This window comes from Heterocephalus glaber, unplaced genomic scaffold (assembly GCF_053883595.1).
Source record: "Heterocephalus glaber isolate CG9 unplaced genomic scaffold, H.glaber_assembly_v1.0 deba00000676, whole genome shotgun sequence".
In the NCBI taxonomy this organism is placed as follows: Eukaryota; Metazoa; Chordata; class Mammalia; order Rodentia; family Bathyergidae; genus Heterocephalus; species Heterocephalus glaber.
The window spans coordinates 3,441,391-3,459,222 of NW_028258156.1; the positions used below are offsets into that span (position 1 = coordinate 3,441,391).

A 17,832-nucleotide genomic window follows, 5' to 3' on the forward strand; every position below is an offset into this window, starting at 1 on the left:
AACAGCTCCTTTATTACAATTGAAGTTTGTAATGAAAAAAAAAAGAATAGTGAAGAAATTTATGAAGCAGATCTATTTGTGAAACAAACATGGATACTTCCTGGGTCAAGTACTAACCTTTTCACCTCCAACTGAATGTTGACGTATATATAAACAGAGCCCCCTTCAAAAGCTGAAACTGTCTTCAGTCAGTCTTTCCTCACATCAGTGAACCAGGAGCGAAGAGATTCACATTTAATTAGCTCCAGTATAAAGCTCTTGTGAGGAGAGGCCCCACTCCACCCCTCTTCCTTCTTTTTGGGTTGTCAGGCAGTGTTCCAATATATTTCACCCTTTAAATTGAGTGCGGTCTTTTTTCAGTAAATCCTTGCATCCCTCCCCCATTCTTCCTGTCAGCATTCATCCTTTCCTGCTCCTTCTCACCCCCCATCTCTGGGTCACACATCTCATTCCCTTCAGACTCAGCTTCGATTTCATAGCCATCATGGCTGCACAAGGCTTACAGTTCTAATTTCTTGCCACATAGCCCTGAAAAAAAGTTTTCATTTTCTTTTCTGGGCTCAATAAGTTCTTTCAGAGGAACTGTGGAAGCTAGCTTGGTCTTTTAATAAACAAGTTATTTCTGACCAAAGCATGCCTCAGATCTGAAACAGAGGAGGCCAGCGAATGATAGAGTTCAAAGTGCTTCTCTTCCCAGACCTCTTGCCACTTTCCCTTTACTTTCACATATATCTGGAGGATTTGAGCCCCAAGAGCATAGCATAAATTTTACAGCATCCCAAACAAATACATACATATGACTTCTTTCCTTTCCAAAGGGTGTTTTAAAAGGATGGGCTGGGAAGAAAACGCTACAAAAACTTGGAATTTGCAGGTTTTCTAGAGCACCCATGAGATTTCCTGCACTACACTGTTACAGGGCCAAGCCCAGGCTCACAGGCACGGTTGCAGCGGCCATATCAAGGGTACCGGGTGCCCTCCCCTCAGTTGCTGGGTTCTGAGGTTGCCTCTAAAAGACTGAAGTGGATGGAGAACTTCAAAGACAGCCAAACCTTTCTTTCATTTCCCGCCTGGCCTTGTACTGTATCTTTTGTTTATTAGTGTAAGGCCACACAGCAAAACAGATGGCTGGTTTCCAAATACTTTAATGTGTTAAAGTGTCATTTGCATGCCATTGTCTTGATTTCAATATCTAAAAGCAGGGCCAACCCACTGGAATCCTAGGTGCTGGTTTTATTGTAGCTGAGAGGGAGAGGAAAACAATAAATTCTGCCTAAACCCTAGACTTCTTTAGGTCATGGAATAAATCAGTTAACAAGCAATGCATTTAGGAAACATTAATATACCTTTCAACAAGGAAAACATTTGTATCTTTTTTGCTGTCCCAATCGATTAAATCAAAGGCATTTAACACATCCTATTTCAAGGTCTCTCTCTTTCTGTTTCAGTCTCTGGAGAGCACAGTTAGCTCCTTAATGAAAGCAATTGTAACTGAAGCAGCATAAAGACGGAAAACAAAATAATATTTTATTGATAAGTTTAAGAAAAAAAACAGGGGTCTCAATTAGGGACCTGGATAATTGAAATATAAAATTAATTTTCACATCTTTTCTATTCACTTTCTGTATAGTCAACCAAAGTACTCCTAAAATTCAGAGTGTCCCCAAACTAGGCTCAGTTGAGATCTTGCTGTGACTCTGAAGTCTGCTCTGGGCTTCACCTTTGAAAGTTTACTTTTGGAGGCTATTCAGATGCAGTGGTGTTTTCCTCTGGGGCAATCAGATTCAAACCGATCAATATTTACTCAGTCTGAAAGGGTTGTTGAAAAGGCTGCTAACAACAAACTGCTTAGCTGCTCACCCCTGTTTAATCTCAGGTTCACTGAAAGTTCAAGAGATGAATGCAGTGATGGGTCACTTTAGAAAGAGTCCCAGCGGTTTATCTGAGCTCTCAGCTAAAGGCAACAATTATAGTTCCATCCCTTTTTGGGAAAGGGGCAACTTTCCTATTATCCTTTTGCTGAACAATGTTTACTAGAAACTTAACACACTTTCCTCTTCTCTCCAGGTTCTTTCTCTTTCTTTCTTCCCTTCCTTCCTTTCTTCCTTCCTTTCTTCCTTTCTTCTTCTTCCTTCCTTCCTTTCTTTCTTTCTTTCTTTCTTTCTTTCTTTCTTTCTTTCTTTCTTTCTTTCTTTCTTTCTTTCTTTCTTTCTTTCTTTCTTTCTTTCTTTCAGAAGCTTCCAGCTGCCCTTCCTCTGCCCCTTCCCTAGTTTTCTGCCTATCCACTAGGTTTCATTTGACTTAAAATAAATTACATTGAGTATTTTTAAAATGTCGATTAGTCTGAGAAAAGAGATCTGATTTATTTCAGATACCATGAACTATGAAATGAAACTATGTGGGCCATTAGAGTTTATCTTTGTATAGCACAAGATTGAATTGAAATCTATTTGCGTTTAAGTAATATTGGCAATCAAAGCCCCAGTATCCATCTGAGGTGGGTCTTCAGACAACATTGGTGGGGATTGGAGGGTGAATTTGCTTGTGCAGAAGTAAATACTTTGGGTGGAAAGTCAACTTTAAAATTTTACACCTTTCAACTATTGAGATGAGAAAAGAGGACTCAAAGAAGGCAGTGGGAAATGGTGGATAGAAGATGCTGGACACTGAAGCTAATTGCTACAGCTCTTCAGAGGTCAAAGTTCATGTAATCACTGCATAAATGCATACTAAATAGGGATTTATTAAGCTTTCCTGATGGCAGAGCACGTCTTTTAAAAATGGTCACTGCTGCCTGTGTTTCTCCCTTATGAATAATCATTCTTGAAGTAGAAGCTCTAGGTGTTTGAGTCTAATTTACTATTTTGAGAGACAGGAAACCTTGCTGCTGCAAAATTTCAGAATCAGTGGATGGACATCACCTTTATATTGGCTGGGATTATAAAACACCTTTCTTACTCTTAGAAAAGGGTCTTTTTTAATACATACAAGAATACAAGTTAGCACACCCCTGTCAGATAAACTCTTCACTGGATGGCTACTCTGGTGACTCTGCTACAGATAAGTCTACTTTGCCCCTGCATTTCTGAGAGCATATAAAAGCTGTGCTTTAGAAATCCTTGTGCCTAGGTGACCAGAACGGGATTTACCTGAATGGGATCTATCTATCCAACCTCTCATTTTATGTTTCAAGAAAAGCCACCCAGAGGAGGACTGATTTGATTGAGGGTACACAGTCATCAGTACTTACTAAATTTAAAATAAAATCAGAGTAGCTCATACTTGAGCCCAATGCACTTTTTAATTCTAAAGTTCTGGCTTAATTATCCCAAATTTATTCTATGTAATTTGTTTCAAGCTGGATATTGTTTACTTTTTTTCTACTTGTTTCATTGGCCACTCAGTCAAATCCTTGATTTTGAAGTCCTCAGGGCTACTGAATGTTTGACACCTCTGAGTCGAATATTTCTACAACCTTGTTCTATTAGTAATATGCTAGGCAACTTGCCTTTAAAAAATACATTTTTAAAATATAAAAATAGGGAGAACAGGTAAAATTATACACACACAAATTGTTTTGTCTTTAAACCTAAATGCAGGAAGAATAAATAAAAGAGGAACTTCCTACACTGAAGTTTGCACTCTATTAAATGATCAAGAGATATCACCTAATATCACCTAGGAAGAGATTTAAAATACAAGGAACATTTAAGGAGGGATCTTAACTGAATCTTTTTGTTGTTTTTGTGTTTTTTTCCTGTCTACTTTGCCCTTTAAATTGCTTTGACCCATATTTTCTCCATGACTCAGTTGTGTTATCTAACACACACACACACACACACACACACACACACCAAGCCCAAATTATTAACATAAAGTTTCCTTGCAATATAATCTTCCGTATTTTTCTCCATCTGATCTCCTTGGGGTCCTACCAATTCCAGCAGAACCTTTTGCCAAAGAACATCAGTATTTGAAGAGCTGAACAAATCCTCAGCGTTTTAGTACCTTATTTTAAATAATATCAGCCATTACATATAGCTGACTTTCACTACAGAACTACATACCAATTATTTAATCAAGCAACTGTTTTGTAACTGTTAACCTTTGAAGGGGTCTGCTTTTTTTTAGGGGGACGGGGGGGGGGGGACAATCTCAAACCGTAATTGTGTCTTGCAAACTGTTTTTGAGGGATTGGATTTTGTTTATTGGAAATAAGAGAGAAATGTTTCTCAACATTTTCAAGCACAGCTAAAACACGTCTCTATTTTTAAAACAGCATATTAAATTTCACTTATTAAAAACGTGTTGAAAAAAGGTTCAGCCACAAAGCTAATCTATAGCAATCAGACTGTCTTGTATTTTCATTTTTGTGTGGTTAACTGGCTAGCAACAATTCACAACTGCATGCAACAGAAATGAAAAAAATTGCATTTTTTCCCTTTTCAAACTGGGATATTTTTTAACTGCCTTGAATATTTTACAAATTACTCGCTTCGTTTTGAAAGAAAAATCTCCAGAGTTACCATAAGGAGAATGCAGAAAACAATGATTTCAAAATGACCCCGCCCCCCAACCTCTGCAACTCCGCCGAAATATCAGCAATTTGGTTCTGGTAAAGCATGAACTGGGATTTTCCATTCTGACGAGTAAATGGAGTCTCTGCTTCAGGAGACGCACAGGGAGCAGCTGTCCGAGCCCCGGAGCGAGCTCGGCTCGGGCGATCTATCCGGGTGCGGGGCGGCGGCCGCGCCAACTAGGTCTGCTGCGGGATGGGCGCCTGCTTCAGGGCGGCCAGGTCGGGGTGACCGCCGCAAGGGGATGCCCAGGGCCATCGCGGCCGCCCCCGGGTGGGGATGCAGGGAGCTGGGTCGCCGAGGTGAAGTCAGCTTTCTTTTCTAGATTCCTCGCCTTCTCCCTTCGAACCGGCCACCAAACGCCGCCGCTCCTTTTCTCAGTCTCCTGGGCTCCAGGAGGAGCGCAGCATCCGGGCCCTTCCCCCTCCAGCGTCGAAGGTTGCGGGCGGAACTGAGCGCACGCGTGGCTCGAAGGCGACTGCAGTCGGCCCTTCCCGGAGTCCCGCTTCGGGGCCGTCCCTGGGCGCTGCGCGTTGGTCCGCCCGAGTCTTGGGGTGGCTTGGGAGAATGGGTTTGGGGCTCAGGCCTCGAGGTTGCCAAGAGCCTCGCGCTTCCTCATTTTCCCGCCAGGTCAACGTAACCCGGCATTTCTCCGAGGAGAGGCCTAAAAATGAGTGGGGCTGCCGCCCGACTCCTGTGAGAGCCTCGGGGCTTCCATTCCCGACACCAGGAGGAAAGACCGGCATTTCTTCCTCGGGCGAAGAACCCAGGTCAGAGACCTCGCCCCTTCTTCAGTAGTTTCTTTAGGATTTGAAAAGGGCGATTTGACTCTCTCAGCCACATCCTTCCCGGTTATCTTCAGAACGTACTTAATTTAGTAATATCTTCATCCCCCGTCTAGTTCAAACTTGTTATTTTATTTTATTTTATTTTATTTTTTTGGTGCCAGGGATCGAACTCTGGACCTTGCTCTTGCGAGGCAGGCACCGGAACCACTGAGCTTAATCCCTGGCCAAACGTTCTTTTAAATAGTAGGGGTGGCGATGCGGGTAATGGGTGGAAGTTTCCAACTTCGATGTTTTGGAAACAACTTTGCCTTGTTCTTCAATTCCTGAGTCAAACTCTACCTTAAAGCCTTGTTTCAAGTCTCACTTTTTTTCTAGAAAGTCTCCTGTAGTACTTACTCCTCACTCTTTCTGCTTAGCCTCTTCTAACAGCTCCTCCTTTCACACGTGAGGCTTTGTTATATGTCACCTCACTGAAACAGTGAACTAGACTCTCTGAATGTGTTAGTCTTGACTCTGCAAGTGGATCTTAAGCTTCTTGAGGGCAGGGCCCCTGATTTCCAGCAACAGGAAGTGACAAACCTTTGTAGTAGAAAGTGTTCTGGACTGGAATTGGGAAACCTATGTGTGTGCATGTATGTGCACACGTGCACCCACGTGAGTTTGATTGGCACATAATATTTGTACATATTTTTAAGTACAATGTGACATTTTGATTCATGTATACATTGAGTAGTGATCAACTCAATAATTAGCACATCTATCATCACACAGTAAATTCCTTCCTTCTCTTCCTTCTCTTTCTTTTAGTTGTCCAGGCTGGGCTCAAAGATGGGACTCTCTTGCATCAGCTTTCCAGAGTGCTGGGATTACACGTGTGCGCCACGGAATCTGGCTACCGAGCACTTATTGTATTTTCAAATTCTTTACATTTCTCCTATTTTGAGATATATAATACATTATTGTTAATTATATTCACCCTGCTGTTCTACAGAACACCAGAATTTGTTCCTATCAAAAACATTTTTAGGGCCTGGGATTTAGCTTAGTGGAATGCATCTGCCTCAGAAGCAGAAGCACAAGGTCCTGAATTTGATCCCCGGTACAAAAAAAAAATTTTTTTTTCCCTGTTGAGCAGTCTTCCTCTCTATTGTCCCCAGTCTGTGGTAACCACTAAAATACTTTTGACTTCTACGTGATCAACTTTTTAAGTTCTACTTATGAGTGTGATCATTTGTGGGGACCTGTGTTTTTCGTTTCTCGTTCACAGGTTGAACTTATTTTTGTTCTTAGTTCTGAGGACTGAACCTAGAGGCTCACACATGCTAAATATTTACTCTACCACTGAAGCAATCTCCTGGCCCTCAAATTCTTAAGTTATAAAACAAGGTGACTGTGTGTGTGTGTGTGTGTGTGTGTGTGTGTTACTAGAGATTTAACCCAGGGCCTTGAACATGCTAGACAAGTGGTCTATACTTGAGCTACCTCCCTAGACCTCTTTACTTCTTATTTTTTTATTTTTTATTTTTGGGGGGGTTTTTTTGGTACTGGGGATCAAATTTGGGTCCTTGTGCTTGCACAGCAGGTGGTGAAACCACTGAGCTAAATCCCAGGCCCTACTTTTTATTTTTGAGAGAGGGTCTCACTAAGTTGTTCAGGCTGGCCTTGAACTTTCAGTCCTCCTGCTTTAGCTTCTTGAAGAGGTGGGATTACAGGCACATGCCATCATACTCAGCTTCTTGTTGATTTTTAAATTGTCCCCTATAATTTGTGTAGTTTTTCAGTATCCTGAGTCAGAATTATTTGAGTCAAGCCTTATGCCAAATTTTTTACATACATTAACTTATATAATCTTTACTCAGCCTCAAGAAGGAGGTATTTTTAATATTTTGATTTCACAGTTGGGAAAAGGAATGGTCCAAGATATTAAATAATTTATCTTCTGAATCCAGAGCCCAAACTCTTACCCACTTTGTTGTGGCCTTTCTCTACAGGGCCAACCACAGGATTGAGTGTAGATCCTTTATGGAGAGTTACTAGCTTTTTACAAAGGTTGCTGGGCATGGGGGTGCACACCTGTAATCACAGCACTCGGGAGGCTAAGGCAGGAGAATAGCTTCAAGTTCAAGGCTAACCTGAATGACATAGCAAGATCCTGTCTCAAGAAAAAAAAAGTTATAAGGTAATTTTTGATTCAGCGTAGTTGCTCACTGAGAAAAATTAGAGAGCTGAAGAAACAGATTGTTTATACAAGATGTATATGCAAACTATGGTTATACATTCTTGGGAAAATAAAGCAAATTATAAATAATGTGAATGAAAACAAACCCAAAGAGAGGCCAAATTTAACAATAAAGTCAAAGAGCCAGGGATTTAGCTCAGTGGCACTGCACCTGTCTCGAAAGTGCAAGGTTCTGAGTTTGATCCCCGGTACCAACCCCCCCCAAAAACTCCCCAAAACCCCAATAAAGTTAAAGAGAAGATTAATTAACAATATAAGTTTTTTCATTTCTTACATAATAGCAGGAATTATTTAACAGAGAAGAAAGACATTATTATATTCATAGGCTATGTTTGTGGAATTCTTAACATATGGGAAAAATGGAAATATTTAATATAAAGTACAGAGGTTTTGTCTGTGTAAAAGCTGGTATTCATATGGTTGGAAGCATATTCTACTCCCAATTTTTTTTCCCGGTATTGGAGACCTTGCTGTTGTGAGGCAGGTGTGGCACCAGTGAGCTAAATCCCCAGCCCTCTACCCCAATTTTCATGTGAATATTTTATATATAGCAAATCCAAAAACTGTCTATATTTAAGGGAAAAAGAATAATTCATCTTCATCCAAGGGCTAATCCTCATACTTTACAACTTGCCACCTCTTGACTATCAATAACCAAAGAGACCAGATTTAATAAGAACTTGAAGGAATATATTATAAGACCTAAAGAGATCCAGTCTTTAAAAGTCAGACATTCTCAGAATTCAGTTGACATGAAGTCAGATTAGGAATTGGAAATATGGCTGCTTTCTCCTACTTTTCTAATTTTTTAGAAAAAATTTTAACTCCAGACCTTTTCCTTGCCAGGCAGGTGCGGTGCCACTGAGATACATCCCGGCCCTACTTTTCTAATTTTTATAAGTGAATAAGGACTTGGCATAATTATAGAAATTGTAAATTATTGATATGATTTTGTTAGGTATAGAATCACAGAATCTAAAAAGAGATATTAGAAGTCATTTAATCCGGTTTCTTCATCTTACAGGAGAAGAAACAGGCTTAGAAGGATGTTAGTAGCAATAGTGTTAAGTGTTGCTTATATCTCTCTATACACACAGATATATATTAAGATGACATAAAAATTAATTTCAGGCCACATATATTAATAGCATTAATACTTAATAACTATATTAAACATGGAACTATAGTAATAATTAAGTACTAAAGATCTAAAAGCTAAGAATAAGCAGATTTGAATAACCAGATTTTGGCCAGAGGTTTTCTTCCTTCCTGCTTACCTCATGAACCCCACAGTAAGGGTAAAGCTCAGATCCCTCCTGCCCCTCCTGCCCCATAGGTAAAGAGAAACTGTTTGGTTTATTTTATATTTTCCATTTCAGAAAATTTTTGATATGGTTTCCTGGATGAAACAGTGACAAAATCAAGAGAGCTAACCTTGCTTACCCTGCCCAACCCACTTGTGTGATATGTTAGCTCCCTGGTCCCTGCTTGATTCAGACACTACAGAAGATGTGGGCATTCTGGCTTCATTGATGTGATGTGCTCTCTATGAATTAAAATTGCAATTAATTATTTTACATGAAAATATGCCTTCTATGAGAGTGATACAGACTTCAGCAAATTTTAACAACTTATTTTGTATATTAACATTTATTAAAGACTTTCTTGGTACTAGATGCTGAGTTAAGAGTTTTATATCATTATCTTAATCATTCCTCACAGCAGTCTTATGCATTTTATTCCCATTTACAGATAAAGTAAGCAAGGCTTAGGGAAGTTCTGAAAGGTCCTAACCTTAGTATAGCAAGTGATTAACAAAGTTGGACTTTGTAGCCCATTCTTTTAATTATCACATGTGAAATCTTTCATTTTCTTTATTATTATTATTATTATTAATAATTTGTGATTCTGAGGATTCAACCCAGGGCCTCACACATGATAGCTTTTTGTTGCTGGGACCAAATACGTGACAGTGGCAACTAAAAGAAGGAGAAGTTTAATTTGAGTCACGGTTTTAGAGATTTACTCCATGGTCATCTAGCTCCAAGGCAGAAATATAGCAGAATGGGATGGTAGAGCAAAGCCACTCAGTTTATGGTGGCCAGAAAGCAGAGTGGATTAGAATGTGCACCAGAATAGAAGGGGCTAGTGATATAATACCAAAGGTCACAGCTCTATAACCCAGTTAGACACAGCCATAACTGTGTTTTACTACGCCCTACATGGCTCTAAAGCCAATCAAGTTGACAATTCAGTTTAACTGTAATAGCAAATGCTGTACCACTGAATTATATCCCTAGACCCTGAAATTTCGTACCTTAAAAAAGCACAAGTAATAATTTAGGACTAAATTTAAATTTAAATTTCAGATTTAAAGAATGTTTATATTTTAGAAGCCTTGTGTTTGGTTATAATAAATTTATATCTACAGTATGAATTATGTGAGATTTGTAATATAAAAGTATTTGACTATACACAAAAATAGAAAAAAGTCTGTTTTTCTATCTCTGTGGTTTTATTAACAAAATTGAACTTCTCAAAGTAACAATGGTTTGCTGGCAATACTGACAATTCAGTGAGGAAATAGCATAATTCTGTAATATCATAAATATAAAATTATCATAGAAAATGAGGAAACCACATCCAGTTACTGCCATATTCTTCAAAATACAGCTGTTTTAGGGCTGGGGATTTAGCTCAGTGGTTCCGCCACCTGCCTCAAAAGCACAATCTCCAGTACTGCAAAAAAAAAAAAAAAAGTTCAAAATACGGCTGTTTTTTATAGTCCAGTCTTTGCCCCTACACATACTTTTTCTTTCTCCCTCTCTCTCTTTCATTTTTTCTTTCTCTCTCTCTCTTTCTCTCTCCCTCTCTCTCTCTTTCTCTCTTTCTTCCCTCCCTCCCTCCCTCCCTCCCTCCCTCTCTCTCTCTCTCTCTCTCTCTCTCTCTCTCTCTCTTTCTTTCTTTCTTTCTTTCTTTCTTTCTTTCTTTCTGTGCTTGGGATGGAATCCAGGCCTTGCACATACTAGTTCAGTGTTCTGCCATTGAGCTATACTTCAGTCCCTGTACTTTTATTTGGAGGAAATTATTACATGCTCACAATTTTGAATTATACTTTTTTTTTACTTATTGGTATATCATAAACATTTTGTATTTATGTGTTTTTGTGTATCTAATTTTATTTAATGATTCATTAAAACAGTGATATACTACCACTTATTATACTAGATGTTTTCCTTTTTTCTTCTTTTCCTTTTTTTGGACTTTGCATGGAATTTGATCCCATCTGAACTTTCTATATTTATGGAATTTTTTTTTTGCCTAAATTCTTTTATTGGTACATTTTAGATATACAGTACATTTACATTTATCATTGGGTACTTATACCTGTACATGATGTATCTTGGTTCGTATTTTTTCCCCATTCCCTGTGCTCCCTTTACCCTCTCCACCCTTCCCTATTTACAGAAACTTTATTTCCATTTTTTCCTTTTCTCATAATTTTTTCTTTCCTTTCTTTCCTTTCCCCTTCTCCTCCCACCATCCCTATACCTTTGGACCTTTTCTTCCTATTTCAAATTATCAATTATTCATTTTATTCATTTTAATCCTTATTTACACTTTCAGTTTCTCACACTAGGGAAACTATTCAGTATTTACACATATGTGTCCTATTTATTTCACTTAAGAGTATGGCCTCAATATGCATCCATTTAGCTATAAATGTCTCTAGTTTCTCATTCTTTATGGCTGAGTCGTATTCCATTATATAAAAAAACCACATCTTCTTTATCCAGTTTCTGATGGCCACTTGTACTGTTTCCAAGCTTTAGCTATTACAAACTGTGCCGCTATAAACATGGGTGCACATATATCACTATGGTATGATTCTTTTAATTCTTTGGGGAAGATCCCCAGCAGTGGAATAGCTGGGTCAAATGGGACTTTGAGTCCTAGTTCTTTGAGGTATCTCCATACTGATTTCCACAGTGGTTGCACCAGTCTACACTCCCACCAGCAGTGGAGCAGGGTTCCTCTTTCCCCACAGCCCCGCCAGCATTTGTTATTGGTTGATTTCCTGACAGCAGCCATTCTTTCTGGGGTGAGGTGGGATCTCAGGGTTGTTTTCATCTGCATCTCTCCAGTGACCAGTGATGTGGAACATTTTTTCATGTTTATTTGCTGCTTTTGGAATTTCTTATTCTCAATCTGAGAAGACCATGTCCTTGGTTTTCTGAAAGCTTCATCTATCTCTACCACAGGTGCTAGGGATGACATACAGTAGTGACAGGTCTTTTTTAGGCAGGATCTATCTATGCAGTTCAGGCTGTCCTTGAACTCATTATGTAGCCGAGGCTGGCCTCAAAGTTATGGCAATCCTCCTGCCTCAGCCTCCCAAGTGCTGGGACTGCAGGCGTGTGCCACCATGCCCAACAGGTCACATGATTTGATAGTGCAGGTGCTGGTAAAAGGGTTTGAGGCAGGGCATTTGTTTCTTCACATGACTGACTTGTGGTGTTTAGGTCTGGCTGCCCAGATTTCAATTTTTGCAAGATTAATTTCCAGTCTTCTTAGTAATTTTTTGAGCTACCCATGTGTTCCTTTTTCAATTAAAACATCAATAATCAGTTTAAGTTGATACAGGTACCAAGAAAAATAATCAAATAATAGTGGTTTGAATCTTTTTTTTTTTTGAGAGGGGGTCTTGCTAAGTAGTAAACTGTCCAGGCTAGCCTTGAACTTGTGATCCTCCTGCCTCGGCTTCCCAGAGTCCTGGCATTACAGGCATGTACCATCACACCTAGCTGGTGCTTTGGCATTTTTAGGGCTTGTGAGCTATAGCCTAGAATTACTGGAGGGAAGTTGGACTGTATGATTAAGACAGTATCTATAGAAGATAGGTCAGATAACAGCTTCTTTAAATTCCTTTGTCTCTCCTTCCATATATATAATGGAAGGAGAGACAAAGGAATTTAAAGAATATATATACATTATATATACATATATATAATATAACACTCTGCCTTGTTATATTAGACAAATATGTCAAAAAGCCAAAGATGTTCCTTTTCTTTGCCCATGAAGAAAAAACTAATAGTGCTAGGGATACAGGTCAGTGGTAAAGTATGTGGTTAGTGTATACAAGGCCCAAAGTTCGATTCCTCGAACAAGACCAACAGAAAACCAAACCAAAACAAACAACAACAACAAGAAAACTAGCAACCACAAATGTATCTAATTGAGGGCTGGGGCTATAGCTCAGTGGTAGAGTGCTTGCCTAGCATGTGTAAGGCCTAGGGTTTGATCTCAGTACTGGCCCCCAACAAAGTAATTGAGAAGAAAATAAAATTTATTTCCTGTTTTACTTTATAGCTATCCTATCTCATCAGCTTGACTATTCTTCTGAGGCTAAGAGTAGAGTACACTGTGCTGGGCATGTAGTAAGCACTTTGCATAGATTGACTCATTTAAGTCCTTTCTACAGCCCTATGAGGTATAGGTACAGTGGACCCTCAAGTTACAACCGGCCTGATATATGAACAATTTGGGTTAGACTGGAATTTTAGTTTTAACTTATGACCAGTGTCTCAAGTTACAAACTGAATGCTAGCTGCTTGTCTTTCCAGATGGTCTCAGATACATGTTTAACCCTTAAAAAGTTCTGGAAGGAACATTACAACATCCTTTCCTGTGTGGGGATAATTGAGAAATCCTGGGCCAGTGTCTCTCTAAGGACACTGAGATCTGCCTGTATACAGGAGAGAGACTTTGAGGGCTGTGTAAAGGAGCCTGAGCCTTCAATTGACCAACTTGAGTTAGAACCAGCCATCATGAACAAGTTGAGCTCATAAGTCAAGGGTCCACTGTATTTTTATACTTCCCATTTTACAGATGGGGAAACTGAGGGTAAGAGGTTACCCAGCTAGAAAATGCAAAGTCCACCTTTAAACTCAGCAATCTGGTTCCTGAGTATTCTTTTTTTTTTTTTTTGTACGAGGAATCAAACTCAGGACCTTTTTTTTTTGTACCGGGGATCAAACTCAGGTCCTTGAGCTTGCGAGGCAGGCAGCGGAACCACTGAGCTAAATCCCCGGCCCCTGAGGATCCATTTTTAATAACATTGTATATTCTTTCCCCTAACTGACTTAGCTCCAGATTTCTTTCTCTCTTCCCTCCCTCCTTTCTCCTGTCTCTCTTTCCCACCTCTCTTTCTTCCTTTCTCACTCTTTCTTCCCTCCCTCTCTTCCTTCCCTCTTTCTCTCTCTTCCTTTCTCCTTTCCTTGTTCTTGTTTGCTAGTTAAAAAAAAAATTTTTTTTTGAGAATGACATAAAGGCATCTGTTAAGTCCCTGATGGAGTACTGTGCTTGTGTGAAGTTAGTGCTTTGGTACCTGTCAGCTGCAGGTGCCTTAGATAAGCACCAATAAATTTGTTCTTCTGGCTCTAAGAATTCCTCCTGGCTTCACCTCTTTCTGACCTCTACTGACTCTATCCCTCACGCACTTGGAACTTCTGCTTTCATCTTGTTTTGGTTTTATTCTTGCTGCCTCATAGTATTTGAATTTTGTTTCGTTATTTTCCTCCTTCATTAATTAAAATTTTATAGCTAACAGATACCATCTCTTTTTAAAGAATTTACAAATCGTTGTAGAATAAATAACCTAATTTGTTAATTTTAATTTATTGTTTAGTAATATTTTTAGTAGAATTTAATTAGATATTTAAACTTTTAGTATTTTATTATAAAAATCTGTACAGTGATAGAAGTGACAGTTCTTTCTCTCCAAAATGTATAAATTGAGACTGAGGTTTTAGTCCTGGTTGGGACAGTATAATAAACATATGATTTAATTTAACCACTAAGATTCCATTATGGTATTTGCCCAAGAAGGCAAGATGTTTGGGAAGATAGTAACATAAGCTTCACGTGCCCGGTTTGTGGAAGTCAAAGGAATGGAGAGAGAAGAGAGTAACAATTTTAGAAATGGGGCTAGGATGGAATCCAGGGCCTCATGTCTGCCAGTCAGGTGTGCTACCACTGAGCTACATTCCCTAGCTCTATGCATATTCCTTTTTAGGAAACAGCTTTCTTAATGCTATACTGCTGACCTGTTCACCTGCCTTCTTTTTTTTTTTTTTGTATTAAATTCTTTTATTGGTACATTGTAGGTATACAACACAATTACATTTCTCATTGGCACTTGTACCTTTACATGATTCATCTTGGTTCTTATTTTTTCCCCATTCCTAGCCCTCCCTTCACGCCCTCCACCCTTCCCTATTTACAAAGACTTTATTTCCATTTTTTCCATTTCTCTTCATTTTTTCCTTTCCCTTCTTTCCTTTCCCCTGCCCCTCCCACTACCCCTACCCCTTTGGACCTTTGCTTCCTATTTTACATTATCAATTATTCATTCTAATCATTGGTACATTTTAGGTATACAACACAATGACATTCATCATTGGAAATTTGCACCTTTTCATAGTCTCTCTTGGTTCTTATTTTTCACCCTTGCCCAGCCCTCACTTCAACCCCTCCAACTCCTCTAGTCCTCCCTATTTACAAAGATTTTGTTCCTATTTTTCCATTTTCTCGTATTAATCCCATTCCCTTCTATCCTTTCCCCTAGCCCTCCCACTTCCTTCCCCTTTGCCCCTTTTCTTCCTATTTCACATTACCTATTATACATTTAGTCCTTATTTACACTTTCAGTTTCTCACACCAGAGAAACTATTTGGTATTTACACATGTGTGTCCTATTTATTTCACTTAAGAGTATTGCCTCAATGTGCATCCACTTAGCTATAAATGTCTCTAATTTCTCATTTTTTATGGCTGAGTAGTACTCCATTTTATAAAACAACCACATTTTCTTTATCCAGTCTCCAGTTGATGGGCATTTGGGCTGTTTCCAAGTTTTAGCTATTACAAACTGTGCTGCTATGAACATGGGCGCACATATATCACTGTTCACCTGCCTTCTTGAGTTCAATCCAGAGACCTGAGGTTTTTCTTGCCCAGAACCTTTGCTACGTGGAATGCATTTCTCCTCCTCACCTCTTCCTATGACCACAAGGCCTTCATTAGATGATGTTTCTTAAGGGAGTCTTCTCTGGACTACTCTATTCACAATAGTTCCCTCGGGCTGGGGATTTAGCTCAGTGATTCCTCCGCCTTCCTCGAAAGAGCAAGGTCCTGAATTTGATCCCTGGTACAAAAAAAAAAGTTCCCTCTTCTTATTTTCTACCTCGGCACAGTCTTTGTTTTCTTTACATACTCATTACAGCTTGAAAATTTAAATTTACATTTTGTGTTGGCTTCTCCTTGTAGAATATAATCAAACTATGTCCTGGAAGTTTTTCTATCTGGTCACCACTTTGTTTCCCCAGCATACAGTGCCTGTCATATTGTAAATACTCATTATATGTTGAATGAATGTTTATATTAGCTGGGGTCCAGCTAAGCTGCTGTAACAGAGTCCTGGAAATAAAGTGGTTTAAATGTAGCTGAAATTTAATTCTCTTGCATGTAAAATGTCAAAGGAATATAAGAGTCCAGACAGCTAGGGTGCCTTAATGTTATAAGGTCATTTATAAAATAGTTTCCTTCCATCATATTGCTCTGACATTCTGTACATCTTGTCTACATGGTTGAAATGATACCATCCGCATGTCCTCATTCAAGTTCTTAGGAAGAGGAATAGAGGGCAAGGAATTTCCCATAAAGGGACTTGTAAGTTGCATATCACTTCTACTCATGTTTTATTCTGTTACACTTAGTCACATGACCACACCTAGCTATAAACGATGATAGAAACGGTGTCCCTGGGTGGGTGGCGACAAGCTCAGCTAAAATGGCAATAGGAGATAATTAATGCTCTCTCTTGATGTTGGATAAATGTTTTTGAATTCATTCTTACATTATCAGAATTTGGGATAAAATAGGAATTTGAAGGCTGTGTTCTAGAAATCCAGAAAATTTGGCTATGTCACAAAGACATTAGACACTGACTAGAAAGAGCATCAAATATGCTTCATATATATTTGTGTATTTTGGGGGTATTGGAAGGTTCAGTCAAGAAATTGTGCAGAGGGAGTTCAGGGTAGTTCTGCGTCTTATGGGGAGAACATGTGGCTTCATTAGAATTTGGGGACAATGAAATGGGAACTTCTCTGCCTTCAGCAAGCTTCCAGAAATATGCTATTAACTATTGTGTCCAGCTAAGATCTCCCTCTACTCCTTCCCTACATAGAAGGATGCTGTTTTGAGACAATATTATTTGGTTCCAAACGAGTATGTGTGGGGGGGTTGTGTGTTACTGGGGATCAATCCAGGGGTTCTGAATTACATCCCTAACCTTTTTTATTTTTTAATTTGAGTCAGGATCTCACTGAGTTGCCTAGACTGACCCCAAACTTGCAGGATTCTCTTGACTCAGCCTTCTGAGTAGCTCGGATTATAGGCATCAACCAATGTGCCCAGTTCTCTTCCCAAACCTTTGTTATCCTAAATTCAACATCAACAGCAGCTGAAATTCTAAGGCTAAAAACAGAGCAAACCAGATTGTAACTATTTGAAAGGATACGGATAAAATTTATGTTCCACTGATGTACCTGATATAAAAATAACTTTTTGACAAGGGTAGGCTGAGCATGGAGTTGTATGAAAATGCTTGCACCTGTCCTCCTTGTAAGTGACCAAAGTCACTTTGGCAAAGCTTGTCCTCAACTGGCCTCTCTACGTGATTGAAGATAAGAGGCAGGAGCCCAGCTGTTGCTACCACCTTTTTTGTTTGTGGTTACAGGAGACACCGGGCTTGGGATTAGACGCTCCTGTTTTAAATCCTCTCTGTACTGAAAAGGTAGTTATTCTCCCATTTCTTCTTATATTTGGCTAGAAGTTTAGGGAACCCATTTTGACTCTTGCCCTTTGGCTGGTCAGATTCCTTCAAGCTGAGCTCACGGGGCATCTTTATGAAACTATCTTTCACTCTCTGCAGGGGTAGTAAACCCTAGCTCTGTTTTCCTCCTTTAGCATTTTCTCCTTATCAGAGCACGTCTCACTTTTGGCCTTAAATTCTTTCAACCTGTTTGTGACTATTCTTCATAAACTATTTCCAGGATAGAAATCGTATCTTATTAATCATTTCCCTTTGCCTTGCACAGTACCTGGCATATGGTAGGCAGTTGGAAAATGTTTGGTGAATGAGTGAGAGAACCAATGATCC

General features: G+C 39.2%; 1 protein-coding gene and 1 pseudogene across 2 annotated transcripts in view; both read left to right on the forward strand.

Annotated features, from left to right (window-relative positions):
• The first annotated feature begins 5,219 nt into the window (after positions 1-5,219).
• The window catches only part of LOC101726214 (PRAME family member 12-like), a 113,924-nt pseudogene continuing 101,311 nt past the window's right edge, over positions 5,220-17,832 (forward strand). The window contains exon 1 of the transcript XR_015449322.1: positions 5,220-5,347. The product of XR_015449322.1 is annotated as a PRAME family member 12-like (transcript). The remainder of the gene's footprint in view (positions 5,348-17,832) is intronic.
• The window catches only part of Skap2 (src kinase associated phosphoprotein 2), a 310,376-nt gene continuing 309,939 nt past the window's right edge, over positions 17,396-17,832 (forward strand). Inside the window, exon 1 of the mRNA XM_087206614.1 lies at positions 17,396-17,466. The gene's annotated coding sequence lies outside the window, so the exon portion shown is untranslated. The remainder of the gene's footprint in view (positions 17,467-17,832) is intronic.